General features: G+C 42.1%; 1 protein-coding gene and 1 long non-coding RNA gene across 2 annotated transcripts in view; one reads left to right on the top strand and one right to left on the bottom strand.

The window, feature by feature from the left end:
• The window catches only part of LOC119134479, a 181,058-nt gene that overhangs the window by 7,764 nt on the left and 159,328 nt on the right, over positions 1-13,966 (top strand). The window lies entirely within an intron of this gene.
• Positions 1-13,966, bottom strand: part of cdh11 (cadherin 11, type 2, OB-cadherin (osteoblast)) — a 46,642-nt gene that overhangs the window by 18,906 nt on the left and 13,770 nt on the right. Inside the window, exon 2 of the mRNA XM_037271166.1 lies at positions 3,601-3,657. The gene's annotated coding sequence lies outside the window, so the exon portion shown is untranslated. The remainder of the gene's footprint in view (positions 1-3,600; positions 3,658-13,966) is intronic.

Raw genomic sequence — 13,966 nt, 5'->3', positions numbered from 1 at the left:
TAATTGACTGTTGCACTACATTACCGTACATGCTGCAAAGTGAATATTAATAATCACAGGCTGCTGATTTTCTTTTGTTTCCCCCCCAGCCTCGTGTATTATTATGGATCTAAATTAAGGTTTGAGATGCTTTCAAGTAGGGCGGTTGTTTCAAGGAAGCATTAGGGTTTAAATGTAAGATTTAAAGACATTGTTGGGTTTTGAAACTCAGGTTATGATGTTAAATTTGAGTTTAAATATAGTTTTTAAATCTAGGGTTTGAAAAACAGTCAATATTACACTTTCAAACGAGGGTTAGGGGTCGTGGGCCAAATAAAGCGAGAGGAAAATATGTATGATTGATCATCAGAGACTAAAATAAGTTTTATTTATAAAACAAAAAAAAAAACCAGGAACATTGTCCAAAAAGCTCATTCCAGAAATGGGGAAAAAATACGGCTACAAGCTAGCAAAAAGTGTTAAGTAACAAATGTATTCGGAGAGTTACTTTAGCAACAGTCTAAATGAGATGGAAGAACAATGTTAAAAAAAAAAGTATCCAAGAGGAAAGACCGGCAGTCCTACTTAAAGTTCAGAATTAATGCCGGTTGACTTGCAGCCAGTAACCTGATTTACATAATAAGCAGGCTTGTAATTGAGCCAATGATGCTATCAACACACTAAACCCAACTTACTGGATATGACCCAAGCAAGGCTTTGGAAATAGTTTTGGAGAGGGTGGAAAAAAAGACCCAGGGCTTCCACTAATACAGTACAACCATTACATTTAGAGGGCGGGACTGCTGAATTTGAATTTCAAGCCTGTTTTTAGGGTTCCCCTAAAGTGCTCTGCAGCTGCTAACGGCCGACTCTGAGGAGGTCACGGGCGAGGTTGCCTTGGCTGCCTCTGCTTTCTTTAATCCAAAGTCGAGAAGCAAGCAGAGCAACCTGTTCAGACAAACCACACCAGCACTCTGTAGTGTGTTGAAAAGAAATCAAGTAGCTCCCTGTGTCCCTTTAGGACATCTGTGCGCGTGAGAGAGACAGACCGAAAGAGTCCCGACAGCGCATGTGTGTGTATGTTTCAAGAGAGAGAGACTGTATGAGTGTGTGTGAGATTGAGTCAGCGTGTGTGTTTGTTAGTGTGACAGTGTGTGTCCATGTGTATGTGTGTTTTGCCCAAAGGGAAACGTCTGGAAACGATTTGAGCCGAAAGGGAAAATAAAATGCCTGGGATTCTTTTGGGGGACAATCGGCCGCAGAGAGAAACCAAATGATGACTAAAAAGAGGCCAGACCTGAGGAAAATCAAATATTTCTACTTCTCTCTCTCTCCTTGCGTGTGTCTCGAAGTGCATGTGGTTACACAGTGTAAGAAACGCTGGCTCAGCGTATAAAGAGGTGGTGATTCTCGGCAAAGGGGAATAAAACTCCTGACATTTCCGTGTTCAGTGGTCCTCCACGCCACAAGGGGGCATTACTTTTGTATGTGTTTAGCGCACAGCTCCTAAAAGTGAAATGGCGGTGGTGGTGCCGGTCCGTTTTATTAGTGACCCTCGTTAAATGGCAGGTGGTAGGAAGGAAGGAAGGAAGGAAGGAAGGAAGGAAGGAAAAGAGAGAAAATACAGGCTTTGTTGTCCAGCTCGGCCAAACATGCGTGTCCAAGGACTGTGGAGTAAAGATATTAAATATGAAACATGAGTGAGATATCAAAGAGGAAGCTGCAACGCTACGTTGAAATCCTCTTCCCCCCCCCCCCACAAGCCCTCCATTCTTCCCCTCAGTGACTTAATCCTCAGAGGCTTACATTTGTTGTTTGTGTGTGCGTTCGTCTATCTGACATATTAGAATATTCCCCGCCTCCATACGTGACCCCCACACACACACACAAAAGGCCTCCTTATTCCGAACATTGCTTCTGGGGAATTTGTGTGATTTGATAAAAAAAGAGAGAAGTCAAACTAGCAAAAAAAAAGCAAAATATTTCAATAGGAAATAATTTCAATTATTCTGTAATATATTTCCAATTTTGTCTTTCATATCAAATAGAAAAAGCTGTCAAATGAATGATTTCTGATTCAAAATATACTCAATAACAAAATGGATCATTTCTTCTTAAAGGCGGATTAAAATGTGTTGTGATTCTGAAAATTTCAAATCTCATCTTAAGTTTCTACAAATGCAGCCTTACCTCTCCAAAGGAAAAGTTTTCAAAGTTAAGTCACATTTTTAAAGGGTTTAAAACATCACAATGTTTATTTAACTCGTCTGGCTTTTTAGGCAGCAAACAACTTTTGCAGCCGAGCAGAGCAAAGTGTAATTTATTCCCCTTTTGTGTGTCGGCGCACCTTTAAAAAGCTGGCCACGGCTTTTTATTGATGTGTGCTCTCCTGTATCTCACTGCCGATCAGTCAGCCCCGCAAGCTAATCAATACCAGTAAAGGGCATTAAAACTCGGCCTGCTGCCGTTTTTCTGCGAATCTCCGCCCTCGCCGGCTAATACCTGCCGCTTATCACACCTGCCAGACACCCGTCACTGTCACTATTTGACCCAAAAAAATATAAATGTGTGACGCTTGCAAGGCTACATGCTAATATTTGACTATACTCTCAGCGGCCACTTCACTAGGGACACACACACACACACAACTGTACATTGAAATAAACGGTGGACCTTTTTGACATTTTGATTCACGAGCCAAAGTTTTAGACGGTGCGAACGTCATTCGTCTTTTCCGTTTTCCAGCCTGAACTCGAAGGATTAGAAGGCGTCGTTTTGAAATCGGCTCGTCAGCCTGCCAGCCTCTGATAAGCGCTTTCAGGATCGATTAGATCTACCTTTTTAATCTATTCAACTCTTCTAGGCCATTGGGGGAAGGGGGGTGGATGCTTCAAGCAGTTGTGGTGGGTGCGATATGCATGACTTTCACAAGGCCTGACCAGAAGGCAAATGTCTTATTTTTTGAACATGAGATCATATAAAATGTGTTTTTACAAGTTCTCTTGAAGACGTCGCTGTAGGCCAGCCAAACAAATAATTTTCCGCCGAAGCATGGAAAGAAGGTGGATGGTGCAAACAAGTGAGAAGGAAAAAGTGTTTTAGGAAAAGGTGCCATTTTGGTTTAAAAAAAACCCAAAACATTTTAGGATCATTTTGGATGTTTCCAAGATTAGCTTGCTCTATAAACTTTGTTGGATTGCTGTAAAATTAGAACAACCTTTAAAGGTCATCGCGGTCCAAAACCAAAACGTTTTTGCGGATTTTCCAGCATGGCTTCCTGAGATTTTTTTTTGGTTGGGGGGCCAAATGATGATGATAAACCTCAAATTCCATTTGGCTATATCAAACTATCTTGCGAATACTCTATATGGTGAGTTTTTGCATATGGGAAATCCTTTAGATTGACACAGAGCAAATTTGCACTTCATGCTCTGCCTTGAAAAAAAGAAAATAAAACAAGAAAATGGCCTCCTTTCAGCTGTCGCTTTGACTCCGTGTGAGGGAGGAAGCACGTTTAACGGAATGCTAAGCAGGCGAGCCGTGTCAACGTCAATTCACAGGCCTTTGGAATCAACACACGCTCGCACACAGAACGGAAGGGTCAAAACTGGCAGCACCCACCTTTAGCTCATTACTGGCGTCACATCCAATGAAAGTCCTCTCGGCTCGACAATCAGCCTGCGGAGAGAAGAATAAGAGATTTAACCTTTTGCCTTTAAAAAGTACAATACGTCTTCGTCTTGTTCACTTGTCACCATAAATAAAAAACATTATCCGGAGCCTGCGCACGTACGTCTAAAAATAACAACTAGCTGTCAAAGCTCTGCTGCTAGTAATTTGCAGAGGGAAAAACAACAAAATTGAATAGGCTAAGTAGGAGCGGCGGCGGCAGCAGCAGGCTGACGGTGCACCAGCGGAGAACCGGTTAGAGTCTTTTAAATTGTTGTCGGTGTCGCTGTTGACTGGCGCGTATCGTGCGTCAAAACAAGCGAACACCGATTCGCGCATGACTGCGGATGCTGAAATGCAACACGAGTATATTTAATTCATGTGCGCCCACAAATAAATTTGCAGAGACGTTTTCTGTGCCGCTCGGCAGCTTCTGACCCGAAACCAAAAACGTTTTGAATATTAAATTTTATGGCTCTGACATGTACAGAGTACGACTTATTTTTTCAACCATTTTTGTGATATATGCTTATTTCTGATTTCCTATTTTAAACAATTTTAGCTCATGACATAGACTCACTCACTCACTCACTCACTTCTCAAATGACAGTACACAAAAATTTAAAATCCATGAAAACTGAAAACTAAAAGCTAACAACACAATACGTTAAACAACTGACATCAATATTCGTTTTTTGTAACAGGTCTATCAATGAACGCTATCACTCAAAAATTCTACGGCAACATTTCTTCCATTGCGACACAATACAGCGCCTGTGTCGTCTTATAGTGATGTAGCTCTAACAAAGGCCGTTCCTAATATCGTTATTATATGTGACGGCGCCCCCATCAGTCAGCTCTTTGCGAGACGCCCTCGAGCGAGTGGCTTAACCTCAGATCTCGCAGGAGTTCGGCGAAGGAACTGAGCGCTTCTCTGAGAGAGAGACAGAGAGAGAGAGAGAGAGAGAGCGTGATTTGCTCAAACTGTGAAAAAACCCTAAAGGGGTGAGAGCCTGCTTTAATAACTGACAAACCTTTTTATTGTCAGTTGCACAGTATCAGTACAACCCTCTCGAGAGTTTTTTTCTCTATTGTGAATTTAAACAAATATTTAAGGACAGTCAAATAATCTGCCTGGGATTAATATCTGTATTGCTGTAAGCATTAAGGGACAAAAAAAGTTATTTTATCCATTGTATATATATTTTTAAATGAATCGGCTGATTAATCGGTCATCAGAATTTTTCTAAACCTTTGAAATACGGGAATCGCCTAAAAAAATCCAGATTTGTCAGGCCCCAGTTTTTATTTTACATTTGGTTGCTTGTTTCAATCATCACTAACTTTTGTAATTTTTAAAACTATCTGAAATTGGAATTATAAAACCTATTTCGCCTCAGAAGTGGCAGTTTGTAACGAGAAAAACCTGTAAGGCGGGGCACTTGTAACTCAAGGCAACTCTGTATTTACGTAACTGCTAGCCAAATGTCGTTCAGTCAGTTGCTCCCTTGAACGGAGCGACTATACACGATACAAGCACAAATCACTCCAGAGTGGCGATGCTTTGGAAAAGCAGAATGATTAAGTGGGCACAATCGATTTCGCCCTCGCTCACTGTGTTGCGTGACATGGCGAGACAACCGTGTCAATACCATAATAGTGTGTGATGCATGAATTAAAGCACATCGATTTTAATTTTTATTTTTTTCTTGATGGGGTGCCACCTCGCGTCATGCTGGAGTTTGATGGCATATGCACGGTCGCAGCCTTTAGAACATGAACACGTTTTGTATTGATTTAGTTCCACCAAATCTATTTTCTTCCTCTCGTGGTGAGAGACAAGGCCAGAGCTCAAGTCAGATGATAAAAGCAACAAGGCTGAGAAATATTGTCTGAGAAGCAGTGGATAACAACAATAATTATATTTGAGCAAATATAAAGATATCATTTGGATTATTGGACCTTTGTGTTGCGTCAAATTGACACATCTCTTTTTATACGTGGGCGTTTACGGCATTATAGCTTGAACAGTCCGTAGAAAAGTATTTACGAGTATTGAGTATTTATGAGGCCAAGTCTTGCAGATGGTTTGTGGAAGCAGATGCAGGAAAGGGGGGAAAAAAATGGTCTATGGTCAAGGCATAGGCTGATGATGTCATCAATCCCAGGGTCTCCATTTAGAAACGGCAGATTTTAATCCGCGGGAGCATAATTTGTTTGGATAGAGCTCAGTTGGGGGACTATAATCAGAATAATTATTCTGGTCTCACTCCAGCCTCGGGCCTTTTAGCTAATGACAGCTCCGACGCTCATGGCGAAGCTTTCAAGCTGTCGGAACGCGTGTGAAAAAGTGTGTATGATGCGTGTGTGTGTGTGTATGATGTTTGTGTCTGCATCATCTGTGCATATTAGAAAAATATTACTGGAAAAACATGACATTTCTAGATGATTTTTTTATTTTGCCTCTCGGGAATCACATTTATCACATAAGCTAACATAAACTTTAACGCTGATCTTCAAAAGCATCACTAAGATTCCACCTTAAATGAGTACGAAAACAAAAACATCATCGTCTGTCCTCATATTTGTGTATTTTTAGCATCACCTGCTTAGTGAACATCCTTCATCTTCCTTTTCCCTTCCTCCTCCTCGTCCTCCTCTTCCACTGGTGGTGTTTAGTGACTATTAAGTGTGCATCCATCCTTCCTTCCTTCCTTCCTTCCTCCTCTTCCACCTACTTTTTCCCTCTCATCTTAACCTGACTCAGTGTGCTGTTTAGTGACTATTATTCATGCTCAGACGCGCTCCTACGCTCTCTCCAGACAGCAGAACCTCTATTTTTATTTTTTTTTCGCTACTACTTCTCAATGTGAAGTCTTGCAGTCGGCCAGTTTTAAAATAGCAGCGTGTGGTTAAAAGTGTGTATTTTTTTTTTTCCGTCTGACTGCAAAAATACCCTAAATGTCTGATTTTGACAATAAAAACATGGAACTTTCTTGGATCAGCTCAAATTCTACAAAATACACAACTATATGAACACAGGCTGGAAAAACCTTGACCTTCCAAAGTACCAGGAGACGCTATGACCCTCCTATTTATCCATCCATTAATTTTTTGTATCTATTCAATTCATGGGAACCCATCCAACATTCTGATAATCATGCATAATCTCGATTTTTTTTTTTTTTTTTTTTTTTTCCCCCCCAGTCAGCCCTCATTCATGTGCTCATCTATGCACATAATATTACATCTTCATATAAAGCAGCTCCAAGACAATCCTCTTTACTTCACCGGCCGCTAAGCTCTTTAGCATCTCACTGCTATGACCACTGCGCAAACTTTGCCTGTATTCAGAATTGGTCGCTCATTCCCTACTCTATAATCGTTATGTAGGGATTTTTTCTTTTTTTATACAGTAGTGGACTATATCAAATGAGAATTATGTTTTGTATTCACAAGGACATTTCTTTTGCCTTCATAAAGTTAGTTTGAATTTATGTTACCATACAACACCTAACACCATAGACAGGCTAACAACTAGCGATGTTGTCCTGGTGCTATAACCCTTTTAAACAATGGATATTGGAGCACAAACAATAAAAACAATACCCGATTACAATGTAACAATAGGCATAGATTCTTTATCCTTTGCAAAATTAGACCAGTATTTGCTGAAACTTTTCTGCGCATGCATCTCAAAGTCTGAATTCTACTGCCCCCAGGTGGCCAACTGAATTGTGCCAATCGGTTTCATTTTTCTTCCCAGTCTATTAAATTGTGTCAATACTGTAGATTTGACAAAAAGTGCTTTTTGTGTATTAGAAAACAAATCTTGTTTTTCTGGGCGGGAGGCTGAAATTGATTTATTACATTTCCATTTAGTTTGCTGGTAAAAGATAAATCGACACACCAGTATTTTCAGTTAGTGGTCATGGAATGAAGTAAAATTGTTTCTAAAGGCACAACTGTATAAGAGAAAATAATTTTAAGCAACTAATCATGACTTGCGTAATTTTGAGCCAGCATTTTCAATCTGGGAGCACACAGGTCCATTTCCCACCTTGAGAATGATGACAAACACACACACACACACACACACACACACCCAAACTATCACATTAATGCTGCGGGGTGGCCGCGGCTCCATTATTTCTCTGAAGAGCTTTTTCAATTCCATGGCCGATGCTTGAGGGATTGTGTGTGCGTGTGTATTTATTTGTGGATGTGTTTGGTGTGCATTTAGATATTTGTGTGTGTATTTTTGTGTGTTTAGATTAATACATAGAGACAGATATGACAATGTGGGTGGCCCAAAATGGCACCGTAAACCATTTACGGAGCCTACCATGAGTTTTATCTGGCATCTTTACTTAGCATCGAAGCCTTCAGTGGAAGTGTGAGGCTAAGCTTACTCACTGACTAGACCACTATATTGCCATTTTTAACTGACCAATAATTGTTCACTAAAACATACTTTGAGGTCATATACTCATTTCAAGAGCACTACAAAATGGCGACTCACTCTATAGTGCACTATACACAGCCTGAGATTGTTGGTGTGTGTTTTTTTTTTGTGGCCATTCCCTTCTGGCCGTGATAAAGCTAATTGATTACGACCACTTCGTTCTAACTCCCGTCGATCCGGTTAGAGGCAGCAGCGGTGGAATAGCTCCTTGATTCTCCCCATCCCCACCCGCAAGATGACTGTCATCGCCTCAGTGCAAAAACATCTCGGCTAGTATGCTACTGTTTAAGTCGAGGTGAAGGTACGGGACACTACATTAGGTACACTAATGCCATCCAATACAAAGCTGGTCAGGTTGCAGGGTTGTACTACTTTCCAAGTAGATTTGTACAAACATTTTTGGTGGAATTCCACGCAAATGACTATAAGAGTCGAACTCTGCTATTATTCCAATTTAGTAAATAAAGGCTTTTTTTTTTTTGATGGCACAGTGGTTGCCAACAAAGCAGCGATGCAATATCAGGGCAGGAAGAAGAGGAAATCGGCTGGCGGAGCTCATGTGCTGAGTTGTCTTTTTTGGTTTAAACGAGCAAACCGCAACAAACAGCAGAACAATTAACTTTATTGATGATTTTTTTCTCAGGTGGGCCCTTTTTTTTTTATTTCCTCTTCCCCGCTTTCCGTTATGCTTCCTTCCTCACACAAACGTGCACACACCCACACAATGCAGCAATCACACAGTCCAGCAGCTTTCCCGCCTGCTGTGTTCTTCTACTTTTACCTCCAAATCAATTTGCTGTCAGGTTACAAGTGTGTCCTCCAGTAGGGGTCGTGACCTCCACCTGCTAACTCCCATCCCCTTGCTTGAATTAAAAGCCTGCATCGCATTACACACGCAGACCGCACATTGTATTACCTACGCGAAGACAAAGAAACCCAATCGGGCTTTTAAGGTACATTTCGAGCGTGCTTGCGGTAGCGCTCGCACAGCGACATGGACGGATGGATGGGTGAAAGCATACCGGGGAGATGCGAGGGTGGAAAGGGAGATGACTAAAAATAAAACGTGTGGGCTCGCAGAGACACCCGGGGTGTAGATCAATTCGGAACACTCAGCCGAGTAAAGGACTCAACGGTGTCGAGCAGGACATATTTTTGTCGGCGCAGTGGGATGAGCCGTCTGATTTTTCTGGTTGAAGTTTGAGTTCGGTAAAGACTGGGAAGCACGGAAAGTCCCGTGAAACAGCTAGCATATTGCTTTTGTTTGCTCATGATGATGATCATTTGCTTTATAAAAGACAAAACGAAACTCAATCAGGATAAAAAAAAATAATAATTCAACTTCCAACTGTTGCCAACCCGTCTGCATTAAAACCTCCATTGTCCAGCTAGTACAACCCCGTGTTCGGATAATAGTTTTTATGTTGGCGGAGAAATGAGAAATTAGCTATAATGACATAGTCATTGTTTGAGAATGTCGACACGGCGTTAATGGCTTTTTTCCTTTCAGCCAGTCAAGTAAAAAGGAATTGTTTTCCTACGCCGTAAATGATGTCGTCAAATCGCCATCGACCAACGTCTAAAACATAAAATCCAATGTGAATGGTTTGCTATAAACATAATCATAATTGGTCATCTCCGCTCTTGACAATGCTGCACCGTGAGAGATGCCATATCGTAATATTCTAACGCTTAGACAGGAGACAAAATTGAAGCCGAGAAAGAAACTTCAACCTGACAGACATAAGTAGAGTTGCCGGGTCAGGCCGCTCCATTTCCATTTGTCGAATGAATACTGTGCCAAGAGAGATAATGACATATCGATATTTGTGCCACCCCTGCTACCTAGATGGGAGGCAAGATCGAGGCTGAGAATGGGCCGGGCCATCCTTAAAGAGCGTGTCCATCCTAATGACTCTTTTCAATGATTTTAATAATGAAGTGTGAATCCGATGATGCTGAGACAAAGCCAGATAGTTCAGCTGTATTGATCGCCGCGATGCTTCGGTAGCCACGCTACAAATTTTGCCTCCCGGGAATCCTGGTCGATGATTGCAACCTGCAACCTGACCTGAGCCATGAGCCAATTGCCAGACTTTTCAGGCTTTCCAACTCAAGTGTGACTTTTACCCAAAGTGGGAATTCATCCCTAAAGAATCAACTCCCTCCGATGGGATGGAAACATATTACATGTGACCATGACTCAGGGGTCAGTCTCAACATCTCTCTTGGCTGAGTGTCCTTGAACACAACATTGTTCTCGCACCCTCCCACTCCCGCCCACCTCGGTCGGGTCAGTCAGCATTTTGCACGGCGCTGCCACCAGACAGAAAGTTAGCAACGTCGCACATTTAGGAGACCTGACCAAGTTTTCGATCAAAGTAATTTTTCGACGACCAACACCTTAAATAAATTCTGTCAAATGTAAAGGTAATACTTGAAAATTTCACATGAAATTAACAGCAGAAATAATATATAATCTTACCTTTTTGGTGTTTGTAAAAAAACATTATTTTTTACTATAGAATACACATACAATTTAAGGGTTAGTTGCAACACAAATTGCGGGTAAAAATCAAATCAAAGAAACAATGATTACTGGCGTTCCACTGAGCTTGTTGTCATCCTTTTCTGATCAAATTTGTGCTCGTAAATTCTAATAAGAACAACATTTTAGCAAAAGGAAAGGAGGGAGCACATGTGGCTTTTTTCCAACAGTCGGGCATCTGGCGAGTATTTGCCACTGATCTATCACAGCCCGCGGCTCTTAAAATAACAAAACAACAGATGTATGCTCACTTTCATATCAAGCCGCTTATTACGTCTGCAAGATTTTTAACCATGCATCCAAGCGTCCAGCCAGCCATCAATCCATCCATCCATCACGACTGCACGAGCCGCTCTCTTTAGCTCCCTGGATGCCTTTTAGGCCTGTCATTGGCAAGCGACCTGCATTATCGGACTGACTCGGAATGGAGATTTAGATAAGAGGAAAGTGGCGGCAGAATACCAAGAGCCCTTGCAGGAGGCTAGTGAAAAGCCCTGGGGGAAATTGATGGGGTGGGGGGCTGCGGGGTTAGGCAACAGCGATCAAAATAATAAGACTTGCAAGGGCGGAATTTGACGCGTCCAGGTACCACTGTATAATCTCTTAGACCAGGTGCTAACTAGTTAAAAAAAAAAAATCACAGTCAGGCCACGTGCTCGCTTAGTCCTAAATAAGACAAACAAAAGCCTTTTCGGGTCTTTGGTGAGGCGAGGGTCTGCCCTTTGCGATCGATGGCCTCAAAGTGTTGTGGACTGATTAGAAACGAAAGCACGGGGTCAAAGCAATCTAAACGCTCGCCCGTCCCTTTTTAAAAGGTGCACCGTCAACAAGTCTGGCTAATCGCCATTAGCGTTAAAGGTTCGAGGGTCGAGGAAGTGTTTCAGCATCCTATCCTGTATATGTACTGTACTTTGGAGAAAAGGTGGCAAAAGTACTCCATGCACAAAAATATGTCCGAGAAATTAATACTCAAAGTAAAAGCATTTATTTACCACTGACTGAACTGCTTTTTGAACAAAATGGTTTGCGATTGAAGCCACTGTCATGTGGATATTTCAAAAGCCTCCAGCTGCTCCTGCTTATATAGCGGCAGCTTCCAAAAGCCAAGCTGAAGTCTCCACGTCAGCAAATATCCCAAATCCCTCTGTGAGCATGCACTGCTGCATTTTGAATACTGCCTTAAACAATACTTTTTTTTTTTTTTTAACACTGTATTGTTCCTTCACCCTCTCAAGTATCCCAACATGGCTCTCTGAGCTTTAAAGACCTCGGATATCTCCAAAGCATTTCATCACATTTCCGACATAAAGCAGAGAAACGTAATAGTCGTATTGATCAGTTGCGCTGTTGTACATCAGCGAGTGTCACAACACGCATCTACAGCGAGCGGCCGTCTCCTGAGTGCCATTCGTCAAAGGTCAGACGCTATTGGTCACCGTGACAACCAACAGGAAAGAGACTGAAAAGAACGACAACACACATTTACATCACACTCTGCTCCTTTGTTAGCCATTTATTGTCAGTGTGTGTGAAAGCCTGCACTGTAACACACACACGTGTAATTGTCCTTTTTACTGCATGTGCGTGTAGTGTGATGTAAATGAGCCTCCCTTGCCATACTTTGTCTCCGGCCCAGACGACCTGCTAGTTTACGCCATCCGTCCCTCCTGTTTAACATGACGGCAAAACGTTTTTATTAGGGCGGACAGGACAAGACCACCCGGACTTTAGTGGTACGGGTGGAAACGAAAGTGATGTCATGTTTTGTCACACTGGGACAGATTCCGAACATTTATTTCTATGTGGCACCACTGTGTTTTATTGAGGGGGTTGTCGTGACTTTGTGGGGACATTTCCATACGTAAAAGGCAATGTTGGCGCTACTCGTATTGGCTACCACAGTGATGCGGCAACAGGCTCTTTAAAAGAGGCTTAAGATGTAACTAGCTGTGTTCTGGTAAAAAATAAAAAGTAGCTATCATGGGTGAATAAATGCTGACTCAACTGTGTGAAAGTAGTTTGTTGCCAGAAAAGAAATTGTATACCAAACCATAACTTGAGTCATGCATCCATCCAATTCCACATGGCAATATTTTTAAGAGAAGTTATGTATTTCTCATACTAGGAATAATTTCCCTCCTGATAGCGATGTCAATGTGTCTTGTCCAGAAATGGTCATTCAGGACAGGTATGCCCTTTGAATTGATGCCAAGGTAGAAGGAAAAAAAACACACAAGGCTATCGGTAAACGCTAGGCTCCTTCCCTGCAACTAGCAATTCTGCATTCAATAAAGCAGGCAAGCTCGCTTGCGAGGTGAATACCAATCTGCGAATAAACGTCAAGGCCCCCAGAGAGAACGGGGAGAAAACCAAACATGACGGAACGGTGGTGAGAGGAGAAAGATGCAAACTGCAACCTCATCCATCACAGACGTAGAGGAAGTTAAAGATTTTTTCCTTTCAGCAACTCGCAGCTTGTCCATCCAATTCAAGCTCAGTAGCAACAGAAAATTACCTTAGCTTAGCTAACTTAACATCTAACCTACCCAACTGATTACAGACTGACTTCCTTTCTTATCTATGTATTGTAAAACTCCCTTGTAGCTTTCAAATGTATATTATTTACAGTGTTCCATGAGTCATAGTTACTATGAATAATAACCAATATCCCTCCGTGCATTCCTTCCACCATCCCTCCTTTAAGCCAAACAGTCGAGGCAGATGTCCACCCCACTTTGAACCCTGCTCCTGTCCAGGATGTTTATTCATGTTTTTCCATTCAGTTACCTCGGAGGTACTTCTTGCCTCTGATTTAACCCCAGTAACGTGAACAAATGCTGTTGTACAAGTGGGTTCGAAAGGTTTGGAGAGAAGTGAAAAAGAGGAGATGTGAAATATGAGCGTCAGTGCCGTGTTGGGGCGGAAAAAAAAATCAGACTTTGCTTAGGTTTGCACGTCTGGCCAATCAGGATCAGTTTGATACGTCTGCCAAAACCACAGCGCTTGTGCGAGCTCTAGCCACCGGCTTGGGTTGAGGGGTGGGGGTGACCCTTCTTATGGAAAACTCATCAAAGTGAGATCCAGTCAAGGCCAAAGCAAACATCTGCTCAAATGGCAGCAGGAGGCTTCGTGCATGTGTGTGTGACTGCTGTCAGACCCGCTTTGTCTCAGCTGAAATTTTCACAGCTGCTAAACCTGCATCCCATACATGCATACACACACATGCACGCACACACACACACAGGTCAATAGCACAATGAAGAAGAAAGTGCTCCACTCCACTAGTTTCCATTCCGAGTCCCCCT

Source organism: Syngnathus acus, chromosome 15 (genome assembly GCF_901709675.1).
Source record: "Syngnathus acus chromosome 15, fSynAcu1.2, whole genome shotgun sequence".
Lineage (NCBI taxonomy): Eukaryota > Metazoa > Chordata > Actinopteri > Syngnathiformes > Syngnathidae > Syngnathus > Syngnathus acus.
Note: the sequence above shows the minus strand (reverse complement) of the source record. Positions and strands in the feature narration are given on the sequence as shown.